At 43.4% G+C, this 17,672-nt stretch overlaps 1 long non-coding RNA gene across 5 annotated transcripts; it reads right to left on the reverse strand.

Annotated features, from left to right (window-relative positions):
- Window positions 1-4,583: 4,583 nt before the first annotated feature.
- On the reverse strand, window positions 4,584-16,864 carry LOC121436809. 5 transcript variants are annotated; one of them, XR_005972823.1, is made up of 4 exons: window positions 16,520-16,864; window positions 13,689-13,783; window positions 8,816-9,121; window positions 4,584-4,804 (listed from the first exon to the last, which is right to left on the reverse strand). It is a non-coding gene; the product is annotated as an uncharacterized LOC121436809 (long non-coding RNA). The 5 variants fall into 5 exon arrangements; XR_005972824.1 differs by having other exon boundaries at window positions 16,516-16,864; XR_005972821.1 differs by having other exon boundaries at window positions 16,494-16,549.
- Between the last annotated feature and the right edge of the window lie 808 nt (window positions 16,865-17,672).

Genomic DNA, 17,672 nt, shown 5'->3' on the forward strand with positions numbered 1-17,672 from the left:
AGTCAGCTTTAACAAACAAAATTTAACCATAATTATAAGTGTCACCTTCAGCACTGCTCAGATTTCCAGTGGCCAACAGCCACAGACAGCTAGAGCTTCCTGGGCTGGGCAGTGCAGATGCAGAGCATTTTCATCAATTCAGAAAGGTGCATTGGGAACAGAGAGTGCACACCTTTATTGTGAGTGGGAGAATTGATAAAATATGTATGCTTGTGCTTTGAAACACTGGATAGTTGAGCGCCCCCCAAGAAAAGAAAATGATCTCCTATAGAGTGCCCTGGAAGAAACCAGGACAGAGGCTGACATTTATGCTCTCGAAGATGCAGAAGTACTCATTCCATGCACTGATTCCAATCAACTACTTATCACCAACTCCATTGCTCAGATTGAGTACACTAAAAACACTGCCCCCTCAAAGATGCCTGGGGAAAATGGCTGATTCCAGATTTGGGGCCAGGAATGCAACAGAAAAGTGCACAGTGACCTATCTCATCAGGAAGAATTTGGAAAAGACTAAAAAGTCCGTGTTAAAATGGAGATCTTCACGTGAGTGCAGCAAGTCAGACTTATCAGGGAGATGTGAAATATTTTCTCTTACAGATTGAATTAAAGACCAGACGTGATAGTAGTAGCCAACCTACTATTTTATAATATATATGAATTTAATTGGAGTTACCTGACGAAAGGGATGATGCTTCTCCCAGAAGCCATGGATTATTAAAAAGCCCAGTGCCAAGTGTGGAACACCCCCTCCAGCTGTTGGTCAGGGCTGTTCCAGTGATCCCCCAAAACAATGCAGGTATTGTTTTGATCTTGATTCCTATTGTCATTGCTCTTGATTCCTATTGCTTAAGACACCACACACGTTGGCCACAGGGTATGGAGAAATCAAGTTGACACTGACCAGAAACCTTCCTTCCTATTACCTAGTTTTCCTATTACCAGAAGATACTACCAGGCTATTGAGTGGAGGAAAGTTGTCAATGTTCTTATTCCTCTGTGAACTACAATAATGGCCAACATGGCAAGATATACCCATGGGTCAACAGTGGCATGAATATCACAGAGGTAACCAAGTAACTTTATGTTTCAATTTAAGGCCCACTCCACAGGAGGAAACACTTGCCTAATACTATAAATGTCATCATGATCCCATGGTTGGCGAGTTCAGAGGTCCCAGAGGTGAAACTACAACCACCACCACCACCACCACCACTACCACCACCACCACCACAACTAACACCATCACCACCACTAACACCACCACCACCACCACCACCATCACCACCACCACCATTACCACTAACACCACCACCATTACCAACACCACCATTACCACCACCACCATCACCACCACCACCATTACCACCACCATCACTACCACCACAACCACCACCACCATCATCACCACCACCACCACTAACACCACCACCAAAATCACCACCACCACCACCACTAACACCACCACCAAAATTACCAACACCACCACCACTAACACTACCACCATTACCACCACCACCACCATTACCACCACCATCACCACCACCACCACCACCACCACCACCATCATCACCACCATCACCACCATCACCACCACCACCACAATCATCACCACCATCACCACCACCACCACCACCACCACCACCACCACCACCACCATCACCACCAGCACCACCACCACCATCACCACCACCATCACCACCATCACCACCACCACCATCATCACCACCATCACCACCACCACCACCACCACCACCACCACCATCACCACCACCACCACCACCATCACCACCATCACCACCACCATCACCACCACCACCAATACCACCACCACTATCACTACTACTACCTTTACCACTAGTGCCATTACTACTACTCCTCTGGGAGGTGAACATTGTATGACACTTCCAGGTGTCACTAAGGTGAGCAAGTATTGCTGCAGAGATGAGAGAAGCTTCTTCATCAACTGATGTGTGTCATTAAATCACCAAGTTTCACGATAAGGGTCATTGGGTTTCCAAACCATCCAGGGAATGTCTCAAAAACACAAGAAACAACTGATATCAGAAAACAGCACCACTATGTGGACATGGAGCCAGAAAAGCCCAGGAATTTTTGCCCCGCCTCTTCCCCATAAGCCCCATGCACAGTCACTGCCCTGCCAACAGCAGCCATGGCCAAATGTTCCACTCTCTACACACTGCAGCTGCATGGCTCCCGTTGACCATAATGGCTGTTCCAACCCACTCTCGCAACAGTTTCTACTCAGTTCATTCTACACACAATAACATAACAACAACAAGAGTGAAATTGTGACTCTCTCCAAATCTTCCTTTCATAGTCATAATACAACTGAAAGACTATGAGAGTCATCTACCTTTTCCACCTCACACCGACATGACTACACTGTCCGCCAGCCTCTAGGCTTGTCCTCTGCTCGTAGACCAAATGAGGTCCATGTGGACAAGCCCACCAACAAGGCTTGTATATCCCTTCTTCTTCTTGTCAATCAGGACTCGAGTCAAATGCTACCTGATGAAACCGACTTTGGGGGAAACCCCACCTACAACAATCCCCATCACAGCCATTTTATGTCCACCTTGAGTTCTTTAAAGCACAAATAACATATGGAGTTGCTGCAATTACTGCTATCCTCTACTTACTGACAATTTAGCCATCTAACTCTGCTAGTCTTCTCAGTGCAGGAACCCGGTGCTCACAAAAGAGGCCACTATGTGAATATCTGGATAAACATACATGAAGGAATTGATTTATCTATTTGCTATGCCATGTAACACACTGGTATTTATGGGATTAACAAGAGGACATTGTATGGAATTAAGCAGTCTGTGATCCATATCCTGAAAGACAGAATGTAAAACCCACTAGCAATACTTTTTTTTAAATTTTTTAATTTATTTATTTATTAAAGATTTCTGTCTCTTCCCCGCCACCGCCTCCCATATCCCTCCCCCTCCCCCAATTAAGTCCCCCCCTCAGCCCGAAAAGCAATCAGGGTTCCCTGTCCTGTGGGAAGTCCAAGGAACCCCACCTCCATCCAGGTCTAGTAAGTTGAGCATCCAAACTGCCTAGGCTCCCACAAAGTCAGCGTGTGCAGTAGGATCAGAAACCCATTGCCATTGTTCTTGAGTTCTCAGTAGTCCTCATTGTCTGCTATGTTCAGAGAGTCCGGTTTTATCCCAGGCTTTTCCAGACCCAGGCCAGCTGGCCTTGGTGAGTTCTCAGTAGAACATCCCCTTTGTCTCAGTGTATGGGTGCACCCCTTGCGGTCCTGAGTTCCTTGCTCGTGCTCTCTCTCCTTCTGCTCCTGATTTGGACCTTGAGATTTATGTCCGGTGCTCCAATGTGGGTCTCTGTCTCTGTCTCCTTTCATCGCCTGCTGAAGGTTAATATTCAGGAGGATGCCTATATGTTTTTCTTTGGGTTCTCCTTATTTAGCTTCTCTAGTATCACTCATTATAGGCTCAATGTCCTTGGTTTAAGGCTAGAAACCAAATATGAGTGAGTACATCCCATGTTCCTCTTTTTGGGTCTGGCTTACCCCACTCAGGATAGTGTTTTCTATTTCCATCCATTTGTATGCAAAATTCAAGAAGTCCTTGGTTCTTACTGCTGAGTAGTACTCTAATATGTATATATTCCATACTTTCTTCATCCATTCTTCCATTGAAGGGCATCTAGGTTGTTTCCAGGTTCTGGCTATCACAAACAATGCTGCTATGAACATCGTAGAGCATATACTTTTGTTGTATGATAAGGCCTCTCTTGGGTATATTCCCAAGAGTGGTATTGCTGGGTCCAGGGGTAAGTTGATCCCGAATTTCCTGAGAAACCGAAACACTGACTTCCATAGTGGTTGCACAAGTTTGCATTCCCACCAGCAATGGATGAGTGTACCCCTTTCTCCACAACCTCTCCAACAAAGGCTATCATTGGTGTTTTTTATTTTAGCCATTCTGACAGGTATAAGATGGTATCTTAAAGTTGTCTTGATTTGCATTTCCCTGATCACTAAGGAAGTTGAGCATGACCTTAAGTGTCTTTTGGCCATTTGAAGTTCTTCTGTTGAGAATTCTCTGTTCAGCTCAATGCCCCATTTTATAATTGGGTTGGTTAGCCTTTTACGGTCTAGTTTCTTGAGATCTTTATATATTTTGGAGATCAGACCTTTGTCAGTTGCGGGGTTGGTGAAGATCTTCTCCCAGTTAGTGGGTTGCCTTTGTGTCTTAGCGACAGTGTCCTTTGCTTTACAGAAGCTTCTCAGTCTGGACAGCCATCAGAAAGAAGTGGCTATGCCACACCCCACTTCTCAGGTATTGATTCAGTGTCTGTTGTGGACCCAGATATCTAACATTTTAATAAGCATGATTTAGTGTCTGTCGTGGACACAGATATCTACCATTTTAATAAGCACTCCCTGCAAATGTGATGCAGTAATGCATGGCCCTTTCGGGGAAATGGTCTGATGGGGATGGCGTCCATTTCAGTCCTGGTCATTTAAAGGAACCCATGCAGACTTCTGTCATCTGGGGAGTCTATGAATGTCATTGTTCCACAGTGTGCTGCTCTTGCTGCTACCTGCTCAACAGGATGTGTTCCTACAAGGCATCACAGACCAGCTGCTGGTCACACGGATGGGAAGAGAAAAGGAAATGACTGACCTGGTGAGTCCCACATGATCTTGTCACTGTTGCTCAGGTAACAGGCTGAACAGACCACACCACTTTTGGTTCTTCTCCAGGAGTTGGTTCTGCATGGAAAGTTCACTGTTTTCTCCCCTGTTCTACTAGAAGGCAGAGAAGGAGTAGAGAAAGCTCATGGAGAGGGGAGGAAGGCAGATGAGAACGCTCATGCACTCTACTGTACTGAATATAGGGATGGAGTAGTCTGTCTGCATCCAGTCAAGTCAAAGATGTGCAGTGACATCTTCCTCTTCTTTGTTCATCTCACAGACCCTTCCTATACAGACACACACACACACACACACACACACACACACAAACACACACACACACACACTCACACACTGGTGACACTGATGACTCACATACTGGAAACAAGGGCTCATGTCAGCTTCTTGTCAACCTTCTGTGTGTACTCTCTACAGTCTTGTTGTTCTTCTCATAGAAGAGACCTGACATTGACAACCTTGAAAAGGAACAAACTTGGAGGATGAACACCTGACTCCCAAACTCCTTATAAACATAGAGAAATGAAGACAGTGTGCCTCATTGGTAATTACAAGAAGACAGAAAAGAATATGAAGGGGACAGAAGAGTCACACATGTGTAGGGGACACCTTTAGCAAAGACACAAAGACACTTCAGTGAAGCAGGCGTATGCTGGTCACCGAGTTTTTCTGGGATTGTAGGTGGTTATAGGAGGTACAGCCCAGCATCGTGATCAGCTGCCTAAGGATAACCCTGTTCCTTTGATGACCATGACCTTGGTAAAGCTGGATCTATGATTAGGCTGCAGAAAAGAATTTCAGGAAAAGCCAGAATGAAGCAAAGCTTGTGAGCTTATTCATGCTATGGAAGAAGCTCACATAGTATAGGGATGGCTCAGGAATGAAGGCCTGAGTGAGGACTAGAGAGACTTGAGATTAGGGTGTGTGAGGAGGGCAGGAGAGTGAGAAATGTGAAGATTTTTATGGTTCTCAGAGTTACATTGTTACATTATTACATTGTTTTAAAATTTCATGCTTTGAGTCTTTGAAATGGTTCTGTTTTTCCACTTGAAGAAAATATACAATAGGTTATTAAAAGTAAAAAATAAAAATGCTTTTAAATGTTCTTATCCCTTTTAAAAAACTTTTAGTAAATTAAATTGTAAGGTGAATATGTGATTCTGCCAACATTCTGGTCCTAAGTAAGCATAATTAATTAATTTTTTAATGTTTTTCACAAGGAAGTCTGTGCACCATCTGAGTGAATACCTATTGCTCACAGAGGGCACCAGAGTTTGAAATCTCTCAAACTGGAGTACAGACAGTTGTGAATCATCAGGTAGGTGCTGGGTATCAACCCTGGATCCTCTGGAAGACATCCAGTGATATTAAAGAATGACCCCTATCTTCGGACCCTAGTTTATTTGTTGTTATTTTTAAACTTTCTTTGAGATGTCTTAAGTACTACTTGCATTATATCTGTGGGTAATTTTGACTCTATCATTTGGGTGGAGGCTTCTTGAATGTCAGTTAGAAAAATGTAAAAATGATCACAGGGCCGGGCAGTGTTGGCTCACGCCTTTAATACCAACACTTGGCAGGCAGAGGCTGGCGGATGTCTGTGAGTTCGAGGCCAGCCTGGTCTACAAGAGCTAGTTCCAGAACAGGAACTAAAAAGCTATGAAGAAACCCTGTCTCGAAAATCAAAAAAAAAAAAAAAATGATCACAGGGTGAGGGGCTGTGTATTCCCCTCTCATATCCCCTTCAATGCCCTGTTTTTCTGTCTTATTATGGGACAAGTGGACATCCTCATGGACAAATATAAATATAGACAAGTTGTTTATCACTGGATACAAAAGTCAACCAAAATTAACAAATGATCTACATAGGACTAGAGAGACATCTCTGAGGTTAAGAGTGCCTTTGGCTATTGCAGAGGACCTGACTTCAGCTTACAGTCCCCATATGGTGGCCCAGAGATACCTATAACTCCAGATCCAGGGGAGCTGACAGTCTTTTCTGGTCTCAGCAAGCATCTGCATTCAAATGTGCATACGGCACACACAAACATATAGGCAGATACCCAGTAAATAGTGAAAGCAAATCTAAAAGGTAATTAATCCAAAATACAACCTAAGCATGAATCTTGTAACAGAAAGCAATTGATAGAATTATAGATAAAATTCATAGATATAACAAACCCCTTTTATGAAAAGAACTGGACTGTTAGGACTTCCATAAAGTGAAAAATGTAAACTGTGATATAAAAGTTATTTTCCCTGCCTGGGAAAAAAATGAATGTAGGAAATTGTGTATTAGATGACAGCCTTATTGTTTCCAGAATACAGAAAGCCTAAAAAAGAGTCACTAAGAAAATACACAATTCATGAAATAAAAGTTGTCCAGAAGGGTGAGTAGATGCTCCACTAAGAGAAACATACAGCATCAACATCCTTAACACTTAGGGAAGAGAGACAGGTGACTCTAGGGGACTCTTGACACCCCCACAAAATATACAGAAATAATAATATGAAGACCTGGCAAGGTTGTGGGGGATGAAACTATCATACTGACTGCTGGTAGCCATGGGAAATAGGACAATAACTTGGAAAAATATTTCTCAGTTTCTTGATATGTTAATTGTCATTTGACCAAAGCTGTAACAACTTTCCTGATGGAGCAGAGCTGTTACTTTGAGGAAAGCTTTCCCTGAAGCAGATCTGTAAGCTGCTAAGCTTATACTGACTTTGTGGTATTCCTTGCATCTGGACGGCCAGGATCCCTTTACATTTGAGCTGAAATGTTTACACTACACATATATGTTTTTAATTGTACTCATTGTCTGGCAGAAAGACATCTCCACTCTGCCTTATGGCATCCAGGTCCAGAAGGTGCTAGCCAATCACAGACCAGCCAGAGTCCTCAAAGCCTGGTCTGGCTGGTAGACAACCAGAGGCCTGCCCAGAGCTACAAGGCTTCCATTACAATGAGCAAAATGTGTGGTGGAGAAACAGGAGAGAAAGAGTAGCGGGATAGTTCATGTGCTGTGAAAAGAGGGGGAATAGAAGGTGGTAAGGAAAAGGCTGAGGGGGTGGTCTTCTTGTCATTCATGGTCATGGTGTCAACAGGACCGAGGTTGCTACCAAAGGTCATTTCTGGGTCTCTGGTCTTATTGCAGCTCGGGTCTATGTTAACATCCATGGTCCATGCTGCCACCAAAGGGCACACAGGAGCCTGGAGTCTGGGCTGTGTCCTCTGGCCTTGTTGGGATCTGAGCGCTGTGTTGCCATTGGAGTGACAATGATCTGAGAGACCCGAGCTGCCAACCTGGTGTTGTGCATGCCTGAGCTGCTGACCAGGGCCATATCTGTGACCCAGCAGTAGCCAGGGTCTTTGTCTTCCTGATTCCTGTTACCAATGAAGGCCATGCGGATGCCTGAAGTGTGGGTCACCACCTGAGGCCACGTTGGTGTCCAAAGGCTTTGCTGCAGCTGGTGCCATCCTGATCTGTGTGGTCTGTGAAACCACCCGGGAAATGGTGACATCAAGGACGAGTTGCTGCCAGGATCATGTTGGGTCTATGGTCCTACCAGAGCTAGGGTATGTGCTGATGTTTGTGGCCCATGTTACTACAGGGGGCCTTAAGAGCCATGAATGATGATATCCAAGGGCCAGAGTGAGCTGGTTCTGCCCTTTGGTGGACATTGTGTCAAGAGCTGGCCCTGACTTTCACAGGAGAGTTAGTCCCACACCTCACCATGGGCATTGGAAAACTGGGCCTGGTGCCATGGGCATAGGTGAGCTGGCTTCGGCCCTATCCTTAGGCAGGCAGCTGATCAGCTCAGCTACCACCCAGGTCCATATTGGGGTTCTTGGCTTGGCCCATCCTAACATCTACACCATCTAAGGCCAACTGGAATGCTGGAATTGACTGGTCCTGGGGAACAATACCTGCAGAATCTCTGTTACTTGGGGTGACTGCAGGATATCCTAGAGGAGTTTTGTTGAGGGTCCCATGATGATAGTGTACCAGAAACTAGAGGCCATGAACAAGTTCAATGACTCATTGCAATGAAAGTTTACAAGTAAATATGTTGGACAAAAAGGTATACTGTGTGACTCACCTTATATGTAGATCGTATTAAAGTGTAATAGAAGCCCGAGTACTGCTTCTGATGACTTCAGTTGGATCCCAAGGACCCACATTGTGGAAGCAGAGAAATGACTCCTGCAAGTTGTCCTCTGACCTCTACAAGTACACTGTAGATCATGTATGGCCTTGCCAGACACACAAAATAGGCAGACAAATAAATGTAAAAAATGTAAATGGACATAACTTACCAAACACAAAACAAAAGCCAAAAATAACCGATGTTCTTATTGCTGACTGAAATAGACTCTAAAATGATTGCTTTTTTCAAGACATATATCTGAAACAAAGGCATTAAAATGTTATCTTGAACACGTAAAAAGAAGTAAACACATACCATCCAGGAACGAATTATTAGAAATCTAGAGTTATAATCTTAACGTTTAAGAAAGAACTAAAACTAAAGTGGAATAAAACAATTTTAAAACATGCAGTAATGTTATGTGTAAAATTCATTAGGAGAATGCTAATCTTTCATACTTATATTTCAGTCACAAAGCAAAATATGGATTGAAGGAAAATTACAAGAAAGTATAAAAGCCGATTAATAATTGCAGATGAATGCAAAGTAGTTTTCTCAATGTGACCACAATCATAGGAAAATAATTTATTAAATGAGAGGCCCTGCATAACCTAACCTCAAAGGCATATGCCCTGGGAAGACATATGGAACTCTTAAGTCTGATATAATCTTTTTTTGTTGAAAGCATGGATTATTCCGTGATGGGAACTTCATTTGATGTGTAATGCAGTTTCTCCCCCTTTCCTTATCAGCGTTTGCAGGTTATTATTGACAGTCAGAAACAAATGAGAGAAATATCCCAGAGACAAGTCCATGGCCATCGTCACAGATATCACACGCAAAAGACATACATAATTTAGTAGCTCTCACTATCCTGTGTGTGGTCAGAGATGAAACTGTTTTAACGTGATTGTACCCCTTGAGCTCTCAGTAAACACCAGGGAGCTAGGAGAGTGAGAATGAGAGGTGTCGTGTGTGTGTGTGTGTGTGTGTGTGTGTGTGTGTGTGTGTGTGTGTACAGGAATTCCTTGGCAGAGGCTGGTCTGCAAAGCCTGGTTGATTGACTCTTAGACCTGCAGTGATATGGAGATGGTGGAAGTCGCAGTCCCAGGGCCTAATTACAATTTCCTTTGTGTTCTTTTGAGCCCATGAGTAGCCACTCCTTGGGCCCCCTGTGCTGGACTTACTTAACACCTTGTCATTAACAGATGACGTTGGACCTGACATTTAAAATATCAGAATATGTCTCCTTATCAAAGCTTTAAGTTTCTACCAGTCAAAGGACTGCTTTTCATCACATAGCAGCTAGTGCCTGTAGCTGAGGTTTCTCTGCTTTACCATAACAGTCTACTTAATATTATCACCCATGTACTTAAGGAGAGTCTATAGTTTCTTCATTCTGTGATTATAAATACTTCATGAAACTGTTTCCACATTGTGACATGTAATTTGTACTAACATAAACCTGTCTCACTCATGTTTACTCACAGATATTTGACTCCAGAATGAACTCTCTTCTTCCTTCGAGGTGAGAGCTGTGTGTTTACATTGACATTTGTTAGTGTGTGTTGTGTATATACTCATGCTTGTGCAAATATGTCCCTGGATATATATGTGTGAAAGTTAGTTAATCACTTACTGCTGTGATAGGCTATGTGTTATAATTCTCCTGGTCCTCTTCAATGATGACCTGGTGTGTAGTATACTGCTTACTTATCTCCATAGTTCTTTACTCATGTGCTGACCGATATCAGTATGGCTCAACACCCATTTTCCCAAACTGTTTTCCTCTATTGCTGTTCTCTATTTCCATGCTCCATTTGTCCCAGTATGGCTAGAGGAATCCTTTAAAGATGGCATCTGTGTTCATCTGGTGCCTCTGGAGAGGAGATGGAAAGTCTAGGAAATCCATCCATTCCAGTGTCAGGGGATTCAAGGTGACCATCACATTCATATTCTCTACAGAGCACCACTCTGTATCCCTTGTGCACTGCCCACTTTACACTCAGGGAGGATGAAGTGAGTTGTGGAGCACTACAGTTGCTGCAATCCATAAATGGAACTGCTCTAGTATTGTATCAAGTTTCCAAACACACTGAAAACGCATTGCTATTCCATAAAACATCAGCCCCTTTAAAGAAAATAAATGTAGGCATGTAGTTTGAATGCCACCTCCTGGCCATAATGGGGACTACATCAGTGAGAGTCTTGGGCCCAGTGGCGTCTATGTTTGGGTGGGAGGGAACATTGGCTGTGACCTGGACTTGAAGGGAACTTACCTCTGGAGATAAAGCAGTGTTTTTTCACTTCAGTATATTTTCCTGGTACATAAACCTTGACATCTTAGGTATATCAAATGTAAACCAGAGATTGGAGACCAATCCCAGTCTAAGGCTAACATAAAGCAGCCTCATTAGATAGAGATGGTGGAGCTCTGTGTGCAAACACACACACACATATGCACACAGGCATGCACAGAGCATGAGAGTAGATTCCATTTGTCCTTCTACTTCATTGCCCAGAAATGGAACACAATGACTACTTCTAAAGTACAGAAGGTATAAACATCGTTTATCCAGTGTGTGGTTGTGTGCCCGTGTGCATATGTGTGTGCTTCTGCAATTGTATGCATACATGCATGTGGTCAGGGGACAGAAGGCAGCCTCCGGTGTTGTACCTCAGGCGCCATCCCCCTGAAGTTTTTCTTAGACAAGGTTTCTCACTGGCCTGGAACACGCAAGGCAGGCTGGGTTGGCTGGGCAGCACACTCCAGGGATAGGCTTGCCTCCACCTTCACACACAAGCAAGTCCCACCACACCTACTACTTTTCCTGCTGTAGTTTAACTTCATTTTCTTGATGATGCTCTCTGTGAATGACACTCAGGGCCTCATGCCCACAAGGCCAGCAATTTATTGATTTAGCTGTCTCCCCAGCCCCACTTTTACCACCCGAGCACAAGCATTTTTCTCAGTTTACACTTTAAAGTACTTTACTTCCTGGATACGAAATTTGAAACACCACCGGAAAGCACATGTACTACCATAAGGAAATCTGTGTCTGTCGCCGGGCTTATTCCTACCCCTAAGGCACAGGGCTGTCTGCAGGGAAATCTCCAGAGAGTGAGCTATCTGAGTAGAGTGCCAGCCGCCATTTTCTGTGCGCCTTGCTGTATGTGGTGGTGAGGAAGTCACTTCCCCATTTAGGGGATGGTAATCTTTAATGTGTCTGCCACGGACACACAGGGCTCTGCCTAACATCCAGTGAAAAGAGGATGGTTTCCCATGACAGAACTAAGCTGAAACTTTCCCACAGTGAATGGAACGATAATAGTCCTGCTAATTATTTTGTGTGTTTAGTGCAGAGTCTCAGAGCAGCCCAGCCCAGCCTGGGACTCTTCCCCTTCCTCCCTCAGCCTTCAGAGTGCTGCTGGTCCTCCCAGCTTACCACACTGCCCCAGCTCAAGTATTCATTTTAATGTAAACACATTCTTAATGCTACTGTTTTCTTCTCGGCCCAGTAACATTTTCATTCCATTTCTACATGTATATTGTTGAATTCCCACGAAATAAGTAATTTTATCATTGATTTCCCTGCAAAAATTTATTTTATAATGATCCACATCTCTTGAAAAACCATGTACTCTAAGATTGTTTTCCTAAGAAATTTCACATTTTCTGAGATATTTCTGGTTTTTGTTTGGTTTTCATTTTGAGGCAGGGCCTCTCTGTGCTATTAAGGCTGTTCTGAAACTTCTTAGCAGTAATGATCGTGTAACCCCAGTGTTCAAATAGCTGAAAGTGCACGCATTTGCCACCTAACGCTGATGAAAACTGTTCTCATTACTGCCTGGCATTTGACCATTTTTCTTCATTGTTTCACAACAATTATTTTAATTTGTACATAATTTTAAAATATACATAACTTAATAATAATTACGTTGTGTATATTCCTATGTGTATGTACACATGAATTCCGGCGCCTCCAAAGGTCAGGAGAGGTCATACCTTCCTGGAGCTGAGGTATGGTCCTTCAAGGATGTTGGAAATGGATGCTGGAAACTACCTTGGATCCTCAGCAACAATAGAATGCACTCTGAACCACTGAGTCATCTCCCCTGCCAGACTGTAGACTGTTAGATTCCGTTAGCCTTTATAATGTTCATATTTTAAATTCCACTGTGTTTTCCCCTTGGTCAATGACCTGGAGTTGATGCTTCTTTTTTTTTCTTGTTTAGATTTTAGTTATACTTTTAATTATGTCTGTCTGTCTGTCTGTGGTATGCACATGATTGGCAGAGGCATTGACTCCTGATGGGGCTAGAGTTAAAGGCAGTTGTGAGCTATCTGCCATGGGGGCTGGGAGCCATACTCTCATAAACAGTAATGACTCTCTTGTCTCTTTCCTCCTGCCTCTACGTCTTGAGTGCTGGTATTACAGGTGAGGGTGAACATGCCCAGAGGGTCAAAGAACACAGAGCAATTTCCATTCTAGGCAATCATTCTGCCACGAGAGCTATGTCGCCAGTCCCCATACTGTGGCTTTTTAAATTCACCAGTGATTTCTTTTCATGGTATAGCATTCTCATTGAACAGCTACCAGAGAAATCAAGAATATAGCTGGGAATGTGTGCACAGCCAGGGGAGCAATAGCAGTGTCTAGGGACCACTTTTAAAAATCCCCAAATGTGCTCCCACCACATTTGTGAAGAGCTTGGGACAGGGCCGTCAGATGCTGGGCAGATCTAAGTGCTGTAGCATCCTCGAGTCCAGCCTCTGGCAAGGACATCCTGTTCCTGAGAGCATGTCTCCTGCCAGCAAACCTACCTTACATGCCCAGCTTCCCAAAGGTCAGCAACAAGGGACTAGAGGCTGTTGTTGTACTGTCTGTGGATGTGTGTGCACAGCCAATGACCCAGACCCTGCAGAAGAATCACAAAACAGGAAAAAGGTTGGTCAAAGAATCAGACACATCCTTAAGCTCAGTACTGAAGACATAAAAAAAGAAAATTTGGAAATATAGCATAGTGTGTGGAAATAGAAATGACGGAGAAAGAAGAACAGGATTTCCCTTGCACGGAGATGTGAGTGTATGTGTCCTGATGTGGGGCTGTGCCTCCCTAGGAGTATGGGGACAATGATGAAGGGATCCCAGAGATATCTGAGAAGCCGGATTCTGCGTTTGGATGTCTGTACAGCAATGGTTCTCAGCCTTCCTATGCTGTGACGTGACTCTTAATACAGTCCCTCATGCGTGGTGATCCCAACCAGAAAATTATTTCTGTTGCTTCATCATCGCTGTAAAGTTGTTACAGGTAAGAATCACAATGGAAATAGTTTTGGAGATAGACGTTTGCTGAAGGGGTCAAGTCACAGGTTGAACCACTTTTCTAGAGTCAGAGAGATGTGGGACCTTCCTAGCCCCAGCAACTTTGGTTCCCTGAGCCAGGATGTCCTGGACCCATTCTCCAAACACAGGCTGGGAATTTCTGTGAGGAGAAAACAGAGTGAGACCCTCTGCTCTGAGCTGTGCTTCCCACTCTGTGAATTGAGAGCATCACACTGCTCATGTGCTAATTTGGGGGTCTTTAGTGATAATACCTGCTTTAAATACCAGTCACAAGTTCCTGCATATGTGACAGACTAATGTTGATATATGCAATTGGAATTACAGGCTGGCCTTGAACTCAGACATCCAACTGCCTCTGTCTTGTGAATGTTTGCTCCATTCCCTGCTGTCAAAAATAAGCATTTCTAAAGGCAGTCTTCTTCTGGAGAAATAGGGACAAACAGTTGCTGCAGAATTTAGAGACTGATTTCACTTCAACTCTGCCTAAAACCTACTCACTTCCTTCATCTGTAAACCTGCCAAGAGCAGTACATGCTGTAGAACAGCCATTTTCAAAAATACACTGAATTTTGGGTTCACTTTTTAAGAGACAAATGTTAGATTCTTATTCTGTTGGAAATTATGCTACAGTTAGCTGTACTTAGAAAACTTTACATCTGAAAATTATTCATCAGCAACTCGTTATCAAATTGTTAAGTTTTACAATGACTAGTTTGGGTATTCAAACTATCCTGTGTCAATACACGTGGAATAACTGATGTCAGTAAATGGAAGCACCGTGTCTCCATGTGGTCAGACAAATCCAGAGATGTTAGAGCAATTTCTCCACAGGGAAAATGCACAGCGCATCCATTGCTATCGGCCCTCTCCCAGACAAGGCTGCACAGGGCAGCTCTCCTGCTGATCACTGCAGCATGGCTTCATCCCTCTTTCATACCTCCATCCCTCCCCTGTCTTCGGAACCATCTCCACTGTCTCCACACACTACCTCATCCCGCCCTCCCCAGGCCTTTCTCTGTGCAGTGCCAAGTCACCTTCTACCAAAAGGAAACATATCATGACAATTTCATAACTCACCTTCCACACAGATCATATAATCCAAATGTCATACACAGCTGACAATGACAACATTTTCCTTTCTGTCCTATCCCCAAGCAGTGTCCACGTTGTCTTCAAGGTTCTGGCAACTAGCCTTGTTCTCTGCTCTTAGATCCACTGTTCTCCATGGAAGCAAGCACGCCCACAACTTGGTTTGTGCATGGTCTTGCTTCTATTTGCCATTCAGGACTCAGATCACATGCTAACTTCTGAAACCTTTGGGGGTAACATCACATACGACAATCCCCATCACAACTATTTCCTGTCCCCTTTATGATCTTTAAAGCGCCAATAATACACGGAATTGCTGTGATTACTGATTTCTTCTGCTTACTGACAGTTTACCTATCTAACACGATATACAAGGACCCGTGCTAGTCTTCACAGTGCAGGAACAAGGTGTTCACTAAAGAGGCCACTATGTGAATATCTGGATAAACGTACACGAAGGAATTGATTTGTCTATTTGATATGCCATGCAACACAGTGGTATTTAAGTCAGTAACAAGAGAACATGGTATGGACTTAAGCAGTCTGTGACTTCATATCCTGGAAGACAGAATATCAAACACACTAGCAATACGTTTTAACATGGACAGCCATCAGAAAGAAGTGGCTATGCCACACTCACTTCCTAGGGTTTGAATCAGTGTCTGCTGTGGACCCAGATATCTACCATTTTAATAAGCATGATTCAGTGTCTGTTGTGGATCCAGATTTCTACCATCTTAATAAGCAATCCCTCCAAATGTGATGCAGTCATGCATGGCCCATTCGGGGAAATGGTCTGATGGGGATTGCTTCCATTTCAGTCCTGGTCATTTAAAGGGACCCCTACAGGGTTCAGTCATCTGGGGAGTCTATGAATGCCATTGTTTTACAGTGTGCTGCTCTTTGCTGCGAACTGCTCAACAGGATGTGTTCCTACAAGGCATCACAGACCAGCTGCTGGTCACACAGATGGGAAGAGAAAAGGAAATGACTGACCTGGTGAGTCCCACATGATCTTGTCACTCTACTGTACTGAATATAAGGATGGAGTAGTCTGTCTGCATCCAGTCAAGTCAAAGATGTGCAGTGACATCTTCCTCTTCTTTGTTCATTTCACAGACCCTTTATACACACCCATGTACACATCACACACACACACACACACACACACACACACACACACACACACTCACATTGGTGGCAATGATGACTCACATACTGGAAACAAGGGCTCATGTCAGCTTCTTGTCAACATTCTGCGTGTTCTCTCTGCAGTCCTGCTGTTCTTCTCATAGAAGAGACCTGACATTGATAGGCAGAGGACACAAAGTATCACTGACAAGAAGCATTTGCTTTTGGCTTTCTTCCCAGGGGTGGTCAGATAATCCAGAATTCTAGACAGATAACAAATGAAGAGCAGGTCCACTTGAATGTACTCCCACGGGCATGTTATGGGATAATTTAAGCATCACAGTATATAATGATGACAAAGGAGTACTCCTTTAAGAAATGGGTGTTTCTGAGTAGACACAAACGCATGAGTAAATCCATTAATAAACAAAAGATAAAAGGGAAACATTACTCAAAGACAAGCAATGCTTGTATACTAGTAACTGCACAGGGAAGTAGGCATCAGAGCAACACTTAGCAGGCGTCATGGTTATAATAAACATGGAAAGAACCATACATAAAACACCCCTCTGTACAAGTCCACAGCAACACTGCTAAAATCTGCATGACTGGATGGGAAAACAAGAGGGAAAACACACGAGTACTAACCTTTTCCTTTTTGTGTTGGGGAAAATAATATTAGATATTTTGAAAATAATTACCTAAGTATTCTTCATAATACAAACCTTTCTGGAGTTACACATACATACCTAACTCTTCACATGTATCCCCTTCTTTCTCTCCACCGTGATCTCAGCACCTCCCTGATGGAGCTAGCTGGGAGGTAAAGGACTATCTCTATGATTCCAAAGATGCCATTGGGGCAAACCTTTGACCTGTGGCTGCCTTAGAAATTTTCCCCCAAACTGGGTGTTGGACATTTGTTTCTGTTCTCATAATTCACTTGCAACTTCAAAGTACTGAATTTTGAACACAGCAAATATATGTTAGCATCAAAGACATTTTCATCATAGAGAATGTAATTAAATATTTTAACCTAAAAGATTCATCAATAACTCTGTCTAAATTTAACACAGACAGCTGACCACAGTGAAATGAATGTGTGGAAGCTGTAATTTAAAATCCCTGTCACTGGAGATAGCATCAGGAAATATGAAATAATTAGGAAAACTCTGCCCACTTCTCTGTAGTGCCTAGACACTGAATGGGACAACTCATTGCTGAGAGTAAAGATGTATAGA

Source organism: Microtus oregoni, unplaced genomic scaffold, assembly GCF_018167655.1.
Source record: "Microtus oregoni isolate MIOR12 unplaced genomic scaffold, Mior012 000050F_003, whole genome shotgun sequence".
Lineage (NCBI taxonomy): Eukaryota > Metazoa > Chordata > Mammalia > Rodentia > Cricetidae > Microtus > Microtus oregoni.